The sequence below is a fragment of the Dermacentor albipictus genome, chromosome 5 (genome assembly GCF_038994185.2).
Source record: "Dermacentor albipictus isolate Rhodes 1998 colony chromosome 5, USDA_Dalb.pri_finalv2, whole genome shotgun sequence".
Classification (NCBI taxonomy): Eukaryota; Metazoa; Arthropoda; class Arachnida; order Ixodida; family Ixodidae; genus Dermacentor; species Dermacentor albipictus.
Genome location: NC_091825.1, coordinates 16,508,000 through 16,521,976, shown reverse-complemented (window position 1 = coordinate 16,521,976; position 13,977 = coordinate 16,508,000). Strand labels below are relative to the sequence as shown.

Sequence of the window (13,977 nt, the reverse complement as noted above, 5' to 3'; positions counted from 1 at the left end):
CGATCTTGCGGCAAACACAGAAGACTCCCTCCTCTCAATGTACGGCGCTGCCCCGACAGGAGGCGCGCCGCGCCCGCATTGGGACCACTGCCAGGCGCGTCGCGGGACTCCCTCTCCCCTGACGACGCTTCGCCGTGCTCCCGGTTTAGATTACTATCTCTCTGCCCGTGCCGATCACGACGTTTGGCTGGCGTAGATCGTTTCCCCTCCGAGACACCGAATTCTTTGGTTCGTTCCGTTCGCTCAGACGCACGTTTCGTTGCCGCGCCGAACGCTGCGTTGCTCGACGCTCACCGCGTGATAGGTGGGCGCTAAGTCCGATGCGGGGCGCATCGTAAGTGATCGCTGTGCCGTAGCGCATTGTCTTATACCCCTTGGCGGGTCGACGGGAACGCTGTCGCGTCCCACTCTTGAATGCGAAGCTTAAGCGTCCTCCAATTTTTTCTTGTAGTCTGAGGCTCCACCGTGCCAGCCGTCCTGAGGGATCCTTTAAATTCGCTAGCCAACACAAGGCGTGATGGTCGCTGACGACTTTGAATGGCCTGCGATATAGGTAAGGGTGAAATTTCGCTGTAGCCGAAACGATGGCGAGGCATTCCTTTTCGTTTGTAGAATAATTGCCTTCTGCTTTTGACAACGACCGGCTAGCGTAAGCTATCACGTGTTCATGTCCATCTTTTCTCTGGACTAGGACGGCGCCGAGGCCTAGGCTACTGGCGTCAGTGTGGATTTCGGTATCGGCGTGCTCGTCGAAGTGCGCAAGTACGGGCGGCGACTGCATGCGTCGTTTGAGTTCTTGAAATGCCTCGGCCTGCGGCGTTTTCCACTTGAACTCGACGTCACATTTAGTTAGCTGCGTCAGCGGCTCAGCGATGCGTGAAAAGTTCTTGACAAATCGCCTGTAGTAGGCACACATGCCAAGAAATCTACGCACTGCCTTCTTGTCGATGGGCTGTGGGAACTTTGCTATGGCAGCTGTCTTCTGCGGGTCGGGGCGGACTCCAGATTTGCTGATGACGTGGCCTAAAAATACAAGCTCCTCGTAAGCGAAGCGGCACTTTTCCGGCTTCAGAGTAAGTCCTGATGACCTGATGGCCTCTAGTACTGTTGCCAGTCGCCTAAGGTGAACGTCGAAATTTCCGGCGAAGACAACGACGTCATCCAAGTATACGAGACAGGTCTGCCACGTCAATCCTGCTAAAACCGTGTCCATCACGCGCTGGAACGTTGCAGGCGCCGAGCACAGTCCGAATGGCATAACCTTGAACTCGTAGAGGCCGTCTGGGGTGATGAAGGCGGTCTTTTCGCGATCTCTTTCGTCGACTTCTATTTGCCAATAGCCAGACTTTAGGTCCATGGACGAGAAGTATTTAGAGTTGCAGAGCCGATCCAATGCGTCGTCTATCCGTGGGAGGGGGTATACGTCTTTCTTCGTGATCTTGTTCAGACGACGGTAATCGACGCAGAAACATAAGGTGCCGTCCTTTTTCTTCACCAAGACAACAGGGGATGCCCACGGGCTTTTCGACGGCTGAATGATGTCGTCGCGCAGCATTTCGTCGACTTGTTCTCTTATAGCTTCACGTTCTCGCGCCGAAACTCGGTAAGGGCTCTGACGGAGTGGGCGAGCGCATTCCTCGGTGATTATGCGATGCTTGGCGACTGGTGTTTGTCGAATCCTCGATGACGCCGAAAAGCAGCCTTTGTATCGTCGGAGCAGACTTCTGAGCTGCTGTTGCTTAATCATAGGGAGATTTGGATTAATGTCGTAGTCTGGTTTGGGAACCATGGTCGTCGGGATAGATGCGGCGGAATCCGCGAGGACAAATGCATTACTTGTTTCCAGAATTTCCTCGATGTACGCGATCGTCGTGTCCTTGTTGATGTGCTTTAACTCCTGGCTGAAGTTTGTCAGCAACACTTCTGTTTTCCCTCCATGCAGTCGAGCGATCCCTCTTGCGACGCAAATTTCATGGTCTAGCGGTAGACGTTGGTCGCCTTCGATGACGCCTTCTACGTCAGCGGGCGTTTTGGTGCTGACCGAAATAACGATGCTGCAGCGAGGCGGGACGCTCACTTGATCTTCGAGCACACTCAAGGCGTGGTGACTAGAATGACGGCGTCATCCGAGAATGACGTCTCGTGAACACTGTTGGAGGATAACGAAGGTGGCAGGGTAAGTCCGGTCATGAATGGTTATTCTTGCCGTGCAGATCCCAGTCGGCGTGATTAGGTGTCCTCCAGCGGTGCGAATCTGAGGGCCTTCCCATGCGGTCTTAACTTTCTTCAACTGGGCGGCGATGTGTCCACTCATTACGGAGTAATCGGCCCCTGTATCGACTAAGGCAGTGACTGCGTGGCCGTCGAGAAGCACGTCAAGGTCGGTTGTTCTTTGTCTGGCATTGCAGTTAGGTCTTGGCGTTGGATCACGGCTGCGTCGTGTTGAACTGAGGTTGGAACGTCGCGTCGTCAAGTCGTCTTTCATCGGTGTAGTTTTGGCTTCCAGACTTCGTCGAGACGGCGGCGTGTCGTTATGTCGTCGAGATGGTCTCTTCGTCGTCTTCGTCGGCGGCGGAGGATCTTCGTCAGTTCGACGAACAGCAACCGCACCTCCATCCGTTGCTGCTTTTAATTTTCCGGGTATGGGCTCGCAGAGCGGCCCCGGGCTGGGCCAGTGTATGGACGGCGCTGCGGCGACAGGTAGCGGCCTGGTGACGGCGAACGGGACGGTCATCGAGAGTTCCACTGAGTGGCGGCTAGGTAATCGGCAATGTTACGTGGGCGCTCCCCAAGCTGTGGACGCGGCGCGCTGACGGCGAACCCTCTCAGTCCCATGTCGCGGTATGGGCATCGGCGATACATATGGCCGGCTTCACCGCAGTGATAGCAGAGCGGGCGGTGGTCGGGGGCTCGCCAAATGTCCGTCTTCCTCGCATAGGTGCGCTGGGCGGCGGGTGGGCGCGCTGGCGGCGGCGGCGGTGGACGACGGAATTGCGGTGTTGCAGGACATTGGCGCGGTCGCGCAGGGGGGCCTTGATGGCGGGCGACGGCGGCGGCGTAGGTCATTGCTTCCGGCTGCGGTGGTTCTGGTTGCACCTCAGGAACTCCAAGGAATCGGTGCACCTCTTCCTTCACGATGTCGGCGATAGAGGCCACTTGAGGCTGCGACGAAGGCAAGACCTTGCGCAGTTCTTCGCGCACAATGGCCCTGATGGTCTCGCGGAGATCGTCCGTGGCCAGTGATTGAATTCCTGCGTAGTGGGCTGGTGCGGCGGTTGAATCGACGGTTCCGCATTTCGAGTGTCTTCTCAATGCCGGTGGCCTCGCGAAGGAACTCTGCTACGGTCGTCGGTGGGCTTCGTACCATTGCGCCGAAAAGTTCTTCTTTCACACCACGCATGAGTAGGCGTACTTTCTTTTCCTCGGCCATATCCGGGTCGGCGTGGCGGAACAGACGGCTCATTTCTTCTGTAAAGATGGCAACGTTCTCATTTGGTAGCTGCACTCGGGCGTCCAGCATAGCTTCGGCCCTTTCCTTGCGCACGACACTTGTAAAGGTGCGCAGGAAGCCGCTACGGAACAGGTCCCACGTTGTCAAGGTCGACTCCCTGTTCTCAAACCAAGTTCTGGCGGCGTCTTCTAAGGTGAAGTAGACATGCCGCAGCTTGTCGTCGGAGTCCCAGTTGTTGAATGTCGCGATCCGTTCGTAGGTTTCCAGCCATGATTCCGCGTCTTCGAATGTTGAACCGCGGAACGTTGGAGGCTCCCTGGGCTGCTGCAGCACGATGGGGGACGCTCGGGCTGCCACTGGGGTTTCCTTGGCCACAATCTTCTTGGTTTTCTCAGGTAGAAGGCCGTGCTCCGGGGGCAGCTGTTGAAGACGGCGGCTTGCTCGATGTTCCGGGACGGCGCTGGTGTTGTCTTTGCGGTCCGGGCTTGTATAACGGCTTGTCGGGGGCGTCCGGTACATGGACGTAAAGCACCTCCACCAGATGTCACGTGGTAGTGACGGCGAAGAATGAAGCAGTACGGTGGAATACAAAACTAGCTTTTACTGGGCGAACCTGTGCCCACAAAACAGGCTACACTTATAGCACAGCGAAAGCGGCGAACACAGTCGGCGATCGTCGAAAATCTGATCAGCGGGTGAAGCGCGTTGGCTTTTATACAGCAATCATCGAATGTTCCAGATTAAACGTTGGGACCCGCATTCCTTCTAAAATGTTCTACACCATTCGTGTCAAGCGATGAAATCAGATAACACAACGTTCGGCGACAACAGACAGCGGGTAGAAGCATCGATAACTTTCCAGAAACTTCGGATACATGCAGGTGAGTCCCGCGCTGTGCGATAACATTTGTTCGGCGGCAAAACTTGTCGCCCGATAAAGACAAGTACACGTGTCAATATTGCCTTGCTGAGTAACTCAGGGGACCAATTGCAATGCATGCTCACTGACCTGGAGAGGCAAAGTAGAAGAGTAGGTTTAAAAATTAATCTGCAGAAAACTAAAGTAATGTTTAACAGTCTCGGAAGAGAACAGCAATTTACAATAGGCAGCGAGGCACTGGAAGTTGTAAGGGAATACATCTACTTAGGGCAGGTAGTGACGGCAGATCCGGATCATGAGACAAAAATAATCAGAAGAATAAGAATGGGCTGGGGTGCGTTTGGCAGGCATTCTCAGATCATGAACAGCAGGTTGCCATTATCCCTCAAGAGGAAAGTGTATAATAGCTGCGTCTTACCAGTACTCACCTACGGGGCAGAAACCTGGCTGCTTACGAAAAGGGTTCTACTCAAATTGAGGACGACGCAACGAGCTATGGAAAGAAGAATGATAGGTGTAACGTTAAGGGATAAGAAAAGAGCAGATTGGGTGAGGGAACAAACGCGAGTTAATGACATCTTAGTTGAAATCAAGAAAAAGAAATGGGCATGTGCAGGACATGTAATGAGGAGGGAGGATAACCGATGGTCATTAAGGGTTACGGAGTGGATCCCAAGGGAAGGGAAGCGCAGCAGGGGGCGGCACAAAGTTAGGTGGGTGGATGAGATTAAGAAGTTTGCAGGGACGGCATGGCCACAATTAGTACATGACCGGGGTGGTTGGAGAAGTATGGGAGAGGCCTTTGCCCTGCAGTGGGCGTAACCAGGCTGATGATGATGATGACCACACAAGCCCGCGGCCAGGGTAACCGTCACAAGCGTATGCGGCGGGGGCGTGTGGCAGCACGCTCAAGTTCTTCCGTAGCCAGGCTGCACGTCGTGGCCGAGAACCCGCCGATTTTCGACATGTGGCACGCAGGCTTTGTACCATTGTCTGTGGCGCCGTACATGTTGACCGTCGAAATTTGTGGGGCACCCCATTTCCATGAAGCTGGACACAGGGGCTACGTGTCAGTAATGGCCGCGAAACTCTTCAAGCGTACTTTCCCCGGCGTGTCCGTCGAGGGTTCGGGCGTGATGCTGCGCAGCTCCTCCGAGCAACTCTCCCATGTCCAGGGTTAGGCACAGGTCAGCGTTTGTTTTGGCGACAGGGAGGCAACCCTTCCGCTTTACGTAACCAAGGGGTTGTCGCCGATGCTGCTGGGCTGAAACTGAATTCATGCACTGGGCATTCGTCTGCCAGAGTACCCGGAAGCCAACCTGCATGTGGTGCAGCGCTGCCAAGTCTGCCAAGAGCATCAGCGAGCCTCGCGTCATCTGGAAAGCACCACCTGGCCGTTTCCACAGAGACCCTGGTCCCGCCTACATGTCGATTTCGGGTGACCCTTCAAGGGTCATTACTTCCTGGTGGTGGTGGACACTTTTTCGAAGGGGGTGGAGGTTCTACCTGTCACCACTTCATCAGCAGGCGGGACCATTCCAGCGCTACGACAGGTCTTCGCTGCCCAGGGGTTGCCGGATGTCATCGTGTCCAACAATGGCCCTGCTTTCGCCAGCACAGAGTGCCTGGCCTGGCTGACGAAGAACGGAATCCGCCGGATGATGGTTCCGCCGTACCACCCTGCTTAAAATGATGCACCCGAGTGGGTGGTGCAAACCATCAAAGACAAGCTCAAGAGGAGCTAGACTGGGGATTTCCGGACGCAGATTGCCCGGATACTGTTTCAGTGCCGGAACACACCCCGCGATGTCACTGGCCGTGTCCCCTGTGAGCTCCTGCTGGGTCGGATGGTCAAGGCACCCTTGGACGTCTTGCATCCAGACCTCCGATCCACAGCGCTCTTGAAGTAGCTGGAGCAGAAGCTGGCTGCTGACCAAGGGTGCCATCCCGGGCCTTTGCCAGAGTCGGGCGCTCCAGTTTTCGCCTGAAACTTCCGTCCTGGCCCACCCTGGTCTGCCGGACAGGTGGTGTGTCCTGCCAGCGCCTCATCGCTGCTGGTCCGCATGCCAGACGGGGCCATGTGGCACAGACACGCCGACCATGTCAGGCCTCGCCTCGGGACCATGCCAGCACCCTCGACTGCCACTTCTGAGTTCCAGCCCGTAGGAGGACTAGCAGCAGTACCAGTCGCTTCCAGCGGAGCACCACCCACTTCGAAGGCGGCAACCGTAGCCAGTGGTGCGGCACCCGTTGGACCGGTGTCGAGCCCGGCACCACTCGCGAGGCTGACCACTACGGACCCTCTGAATGAAGCGAGGCTGGCTCAAGCAGCACCCGGTGTTGCCACACCCGACCCACCAACACCGGTGCCCAGGCGGAGTACTCGGCGGCGGGGGCCACCGGACCTTTACTCGCCTGGATAGCACCCACCGTCGACCCAGCTAAGGTGGAGGCAGAGCCTCGTATTTTGAACATGGCCGTATGTTTCGTCTATTTATCAAACAAACAGGGAATAAGGGGGCGTAACAAGCATGTGACGCCCCCTCGGGCATAATCACGGTTCGCCCGCCAGGCCCGGTGGCCTGCTAAGCTCGGCTGGCAACATTGGTCACTGCATCACAATAAACACCGACGAGCACAGCTGCTCGGCGGTCGGTCATCGTTCAGCACCACCACGCGTCCGTCTAACGGAAGGTGCCTCGAGCCCTCCCCTGTTCACGAACCCGGGTGGATCGTGACAGCCAGTTCATGTCATCATGCGTTATTCTCTCTATCATCTTTTAGAAATACACTTATGTAAAGGCGTTCCGTCCTGCGTGTCTTTTTCTTCGTTTACATTCAATGGTGTCAGTACGCCTGGCTGAATCGATACATGATCTGTCACGCCGCGTAGTTATACGTTGTACACCATACCGCTGGCCCCCGGATTTCAATAAGTTCAAAGTAGCAGCAAAACAAACAACCAGCTTGCCAGAGTAATATTCAAGTCACACAGAATGACAAAACTGAAATAGAAATGTTTCAATGCGGCATCTGTTCTTTAACTGTTAAGGCGATGGCACACTTATCTGCAAATCCACGACCAGTATTCAGTTGCCATGAGCATGTACTGTTGCGTGTAATCGCTCCCTGCTTTATATATTACATCGGAGATGTGTATGGCTAGCCGATTCGTCCATCCGTCCGTCGCCTGTACGTGATTGGCTGCGTTAGTAGGGAAGTCGTTGGTCGCCGTCGCAGCCGAGCGCGCGCACGGCAGTTTCTCTCCTGCTCCGAAATGGGTAGGCCACGCGTCATAAGTAATCCTGAGGAGCAGGGAGTAGAACAGGGAACAAACTCACCTCCACGGGTAGCTTGATTTGCCCTGTTCCATCCTGAATTGCTGTTTGCCTAATTTTTGGTTATTTGCTATTGTGCGCTCAAGAAAGGTACCAAAACTGTCATTCATTGAAAACAAATCTTTGTACCCACAGAGACAGACATGCGCAAAGCCCTTGAGCTCATTATTATTTTTGAAGAAAATTTATATCCTGTTTGCGGCAACAGCATTAATCAGCCGAGGTAAACATAAAGGTGGAGGCATGAGTGATCAAGCGTTGACAAAGGACGTCTCAAACTGGAGCAATGTTTCTAGAAGGGGACAAATTATCTCCAGCCCCCGACACCCCTCGTTCGACCACTCTCGATCAAAACAATACACCAATAAAATTCGAACCGCATGGCGAGTTCACACATGGACGTTCAAAAAGCAGGAGCGTGTTGCGCACCCTTCAAAGTTTTCTCAAAAGTATTTCCTTAAATGCAATTCAGAGTATCTTTCCAGCTACCTTATTTTTCACCCTCATGTTATATTTGGAATGCCTGGTTGCTCAGGGAGAATGAATGGCGGTGCGGTATTTTGTAACTATCCACTTAGTGGGCATGTCCATTATGTCTGCTGCTTCAGTTCTGACTGGCTGGGCTGTGTTACTCATCAGAAAGAGGCAGGCACGTTCAGTCAATCAGCACTTATGCAGCAGATGAAATGGACATCTCCCCTGTGTGGACACTAACAGAATATACCACTGTATTGCACGTAACTTGAAGCTCATGAAGTTTTGCTCCGTTATGCCAGTTCAAGTACCCTGGCTGCTATTCTGTCATGATCTCCATTATTTTATGCCGTTCTATCAATCATGTCTGCACAATTGCATAATACTGTTTTGGGTGTGCAGTCTGATATAAATAAGAGTTAGACTTCTTCCTCAGACCAGTGCTGTGGCTTTATAGCTGGACACAAGAAGCACATTATACGTGGATGGTGACTCCAATACGACGTGCTTTTTAAATAAGAGCAATATGCTATTTAAACAGCAATTGAAATGTAATCCCGAATGACCTTGCCACGTGGGACTACGCAAAAGGACGCCAATGTGAGAAAGAGGATTGCATTTCTCATAATAAGGTACTGAACATTAGAAAGCATAACTTATTTCATTTAATTTTGCTGCTAATAAATGAGCTTAGCAAAGGTACTTATTGATGGCCCCATCTGCCGCATGTTACATTGGTGGCTAAATATTCTGCACTGGGTTCAATGAAAAGTCCCTGCTTGCGCATTATTCGAGTATAAATGGTAGCCATGCTAAAGTCTTGAGTTCTTGCAACTGTTCACGCCCTCATACACAACAGTTTTTTATGAATCTAAGTGTGGGCTGCTAATTTGTGATAATAATAATGTTACCCGAGTGGAACCTTCCAGGCTTGCTTTACTATAGTGCTCATTTGCCAGAACATGGGGGGGGGGGGAGGAACTCTCACCATCCTTACCCACACCCAGTCCTGGACAATTAATAATGTTATTCTCTCTCTCTTGCCTAAGTCGGGGTGTCCGGCTATACTACAAATCGTATGATATCGTTTTTGTGGCAATTAAATGCATAAAGGTATCAAAAATCTGCATCCTGCAAACATGACTTTAATGATGACCTAGTCGCCACATTATATGCAAATGTGCATTCCGATCATGTTTTGCTTTCAGTAGTGCCGATTCCAAGGGTGTAGGGCAGACTCTGGAACTTTCACAAGTGTAGTGAGGAGCAAAAGGGCTAAGGATAGCCTGCTAGAAAATGCAGTACACACTCTTGATCAAATTATCTAGCTAACTTGTGGGATGAGTCCGACCTTCTTTTTAGTACTTTGGCGTTTATTCCATTTATTGGCCTTATTATACAATACAAAGATAATTTTATGTGCTTTAGTCATGCAAGCTCAATATGCAGGGTGTCCGCGTAGCTTGTGCCAAGGTTTAGAAGCATGCGAGTGTTACGTAGCTGGACAGACCAAGGTAATGCTGTTTAGCATCGCTTAGTGCAAATCACTCTTTTTAGATCTTCTCTGTATATGGTTGGCCGATTCATCCGTCCACTGCCGCCAGTATGCCGAAAACTCCTTCGACGCAACCCCATGCGCAAGCAGAAAAAAAATGAGAGAATGAAAGCCGCGTGATCCGCTGCGTCAGTAGGGACGTTCTTGCTCTCCGTCATAGCCGAGCGCGCGCGCAGCAGTTTTTCTCCGGCTCTGAAATGGATAGGCCCTGAGGCATACGTACTCCTTAGGAGCAGGCAGCTTTCTATAAGCAACAATGCGAACAGACGCGGGAACGAGCTTGATTACGCCCTGCCGATGCTGCAGCCCGCACAAAAGAAGATTATCGTGCAGCCATGTGCAAGCAGCAGCTGCCTACCGAGGATCAGGCTGCCTATCCCTCCGTCGGTAAATTAACTGTCTGGATAAACCCATTGATAAACACAAGTGCCGGACGTTTCAGCTTCCCCTGTTAAACATCTGGGTGGAGTGCTTGTGCATTGATTTCTGTATTTCCTGTAATTACATAATTATGTATTGATAATGAACCTCTCCGATAATATAATCACAGCAAAATTGCCAATAAGAATATTGAAGGCAATAATTAAAAATTCTTCTTCCTATATTTATCTTGCCTTATACGTGCTTTATAAAGGTTTTGTCCAAACCTGAAAGAAGCCAGGAAAATCACCCGAGAAGTGCCACACAACTAGTCGCGTGGCAATCTTCTTTTATTTTATGGGGTTTCTGTAACGCTCGAAGAAAACTTCTATGTAACGAACAGAAATAATGAGTGAAAGTGAATCCGTAATGACACCGGATTCGCCACAGGCTTAGGTAGCGGTGCATGGTAGATATGTAAGTACTGAGAAAGAGAAACAGATTATGAAGATGTATGAAAAATGCTAGAACAACAAGCATGTATAGCATGCTATAATAACTGAATCAGACTACGTTGCTACTTTTTACCGCCCTGTTTCAAAGGGGACGCAAAAGGATCATCATCAGCACGATCATTATATACCTTACAGAGCCAGTAAATACCAGCGATAAATGCATGCAAGTACGCTGGTGTGTGGATAACCGAAAGCAATAGCTGTATGGAAAGAAGAAAAACAATAATAACAAAGGGGAAAATAAATACGCGCATAGTGAGAAACAGCGAACTATGAGGATAGAATAGGTGCAAGGGGCTCCGGGATATGTGGAAAGGCATAACGGTTCCTGGACCTACACTTGGAAATGCGGGTGTTCCCTTTATATTTCAGTGGTACAACCAAGACTCGATAGTAACCAAAGGTCAATGGGACGTCTCGGATTGGGCACTCAAGGCAAGACTACAAATGAAGCCGTCCCAGGTGGCACGTCAGGTTGGGCCAACGTTGGAAACATATTGGCACTTGGCCCAATGACGGCCTAAGATTAACAGTGTGGTTCCAATATTGTCAGTGCCATTCTGGTTCCTGGCCCAATGTTGGCCTAAGGTTAACAGCGTGGCGCCAATATTGGCTGTGCCATTCTGATAGAGATCCAATGTTGGCCCACTTTACACAGTCAGTAAACAATATTGGCTGTGCCATTCTGATAGAGATCCAATGTTGGCCCACTTTACACAGTCAGTAAACAATATTGGCTGTGCCATTCTGATAGAGATCCAATGTTGGCCCACTTTACACAGTAAGTAAACAATATTGGCTGTGCCATTCTGATAGAGATCCAATGTTGGCCTACTTTACACAGTCAGTAAACAATATTGGCACTGCCGTTCAACAAGGCGGGAATTATTGGACCGACTTTCGTATGGATTTGCCAATATGGGTTACTAGTTGGCTTTCTTTGGAGGACATTGGCCCGTAATAAGCTAATTTTCGCCTTGTCGGCTTTTATTGCTCTACAACTTGCTGAGATTGAACAACGTCTTTTGAAAACTAACGCACTGATCACAGGCACACTGCGCAGGAACCAAAAATATGTTCTCCCATGTCAACTCCATGAATGGTACACCGCCATTATTGCACTTCTCCTTTACCGAAATGTGTCCCCTAAAGAGAAGAGCCAGTGTACCACGTAGCAAGCAGGGGAAGTCGCATAAATTTAGCCGCTGCTTTATTGATCGTGAATAAGAACTTGAGCTTTCCATAAGAAGCAACGGTATTGCGAATTTGCCTGCGCATTGTATTTTTTGCATGTACGCTCCGCGGCTTTAGTGGGTCAGGATTCTGAGGAGAATCGATAATTACAGTGCCTCAGAGCTGATGGAACAGTTTTATATTGCATCGAGATGGAGCGCATATGCATTAGTGAAACTATTCTTTGTTTGTTTAGCATGCATGGCATGTTGCGGCGACAGCATGCTCCTATTCTAATATATTTGTTTGTTCGTGCATGTGTAGTAAGCTCCTTGTATGAATGCCGCTGACAGAAAAAAAATTAATTGCACGTTTTGGCATTTGTGTGTCAACAACCTCTTGTCTTTGCCTTTAGTGGGCACGACGCATTCCGGATTTTTTTTTGGCCTAGCATCCGTCCTTCAGCCCCCCCTTGCCTCTCCTTCACGCACCCAGGTGAGCCTGGTCAATGCTATCAGTCAAGTGTTCATACAGCCATAAGCTACTGTGTCGAATTGGGTGCTCTCGGAAGCATGGGGGAAAGCGGCGGGGTCACTATTGACACGTGTACTTATCTTTATCGGGCGACCACGTTTCGCCGCTTGACAACTGTAATCGCACAGCGAGGGACGCGCCTGAATGTATCCGATGTTTCTGGAAAGTTATCGATGCTTCTACCCGGCTGTCTGTTGTCGCCGAACCATGTGTTATCTGATTTCATCGAGTAACGCGAATGGTGTAGAACTTTGTGGAAGGCACACGGGTCCGAACGATTAATCTGGAACATTCGACGACTGCTCTATAAAAGCCGACGCGCTTGACCCGCTGATCAGATTTTCGACGATCGCCGACTGTGTTCGCCGCTATCGTTGTGCTTTAAGTGTAGCCTGTTTTGTGGGCACAGGTTCGCCCAATAAAAGCTAGTTTTGTCTTTCACAGTACTGCTACTGTGTTCTCTCTTCACCGTCACTACCACGTGACATCTGGTGGAGGTGCTAGTGCGTTCATGTACCGAACGCCCCCGCAAAGCCGCGATCCAAGCCCGAAGCCCGAGGACCAAACTAACATCGCCGAAGACCAGCGTGCTAGCCGCAGACTGCAAGGACTGCCCCCAGAGCACGGACTTCTACCTGAGTCGACAAAGAAGATCGTGGTAAAAACAACTCCAATGGCTGCCCCAACGTCCCCCGTTATCCTACAACAACCTCGGGACCCACCGACCTTCCATGGAGCAGCGACTGAAGACCCAGAATCCTGGCTGGAAACCTACGAACGAATCGCGACTTTTAACAACTGGGACTCCGACGACAAGCTGCGGCATGTGTACTTTGCCTTAGAAGATGCCGCCAGAACGTGGTTTGAGAACCGGGAGTCGACCTTGACGACATGGGACCTCTTCCGTACCGGCTTCCTGCGCACCTTTACGAGCGTCGTGCGCAAGGAAAGGGCCGAAGCCATGCTCGACGCCCGAGTGCAGCTACCTAACGAGAATGTTGCCATCTTCACGGCAGAAATGAAACGTCTGTTCCGCCATGCCGACCCGGATATGCCCGAGGAGAAGAAAGTCCGCCTTCTCATGCGTGGTGTGAAGGAAGAACTTTTCGGCGCAATGATACGAAGCCCACCGAAGACCGTAGAAGAGTTCCTTCGTGAGGCCGCCAGCATCGAGAAGACACTCGAAATGCGGAACCGGCAATTCAACCGCCGTACAAGCTCTACCCACTATGGAGGAATTCAATCACTGGCCGCCGACGACCTACGCGAGACTATCCGAGCTGTCGTGCGGGAGGAGCTACAAAAGCTGTTCCCATCATCACAGCCTCAAGTGGCTTCGATTGCCGACGCCGTGCGTGAGGAACTCCAACAACAACTTGGAGTAGCCCCTGAATCGCCGCAGCGTGAGCCGCAAGCGATGACCTACGCCGCCGTCGCACGCCGTCAAGGACCCCCTCCGCGACCGCGCCAGGGCCCTGTCACGCCACAGTTTCGTCGTCCGCCGCCGCCGCCGCCAGCACGACCACCCGTCGCCCAGCGCACCTACGCGAGGAAGACGGACATCTGGCGTGCTCCTGACCACCGCCCGCTCTGCTACCACTGCGGAGAAGCGGGTCACGTCTACCGACGATGTCCGTACCGGGAGATGGGACTGCGAGGTTTCGCCGTCAACGCGCCGCGTCCACAGCTTGGCGAGC

At 51.7% G+C, this 13,977-nt stretch overlaps 1 protein-coding gene across 2 annotated transcripts in view; it reads right to left on the bottom strand.

Moving 5' to 3' along the window:
* Positions 1 to 13,977, bottom strand: part of LOC135906571 (medium-chain acyl-CoA ligase ACSF2, mitochondrial-like) — a 467,079-nt gene that overhangs the window by 115,346 nt on the left and 337,756 nt on the right. The gene's annotated exons all lie outside the window — the stretch shown is intronic.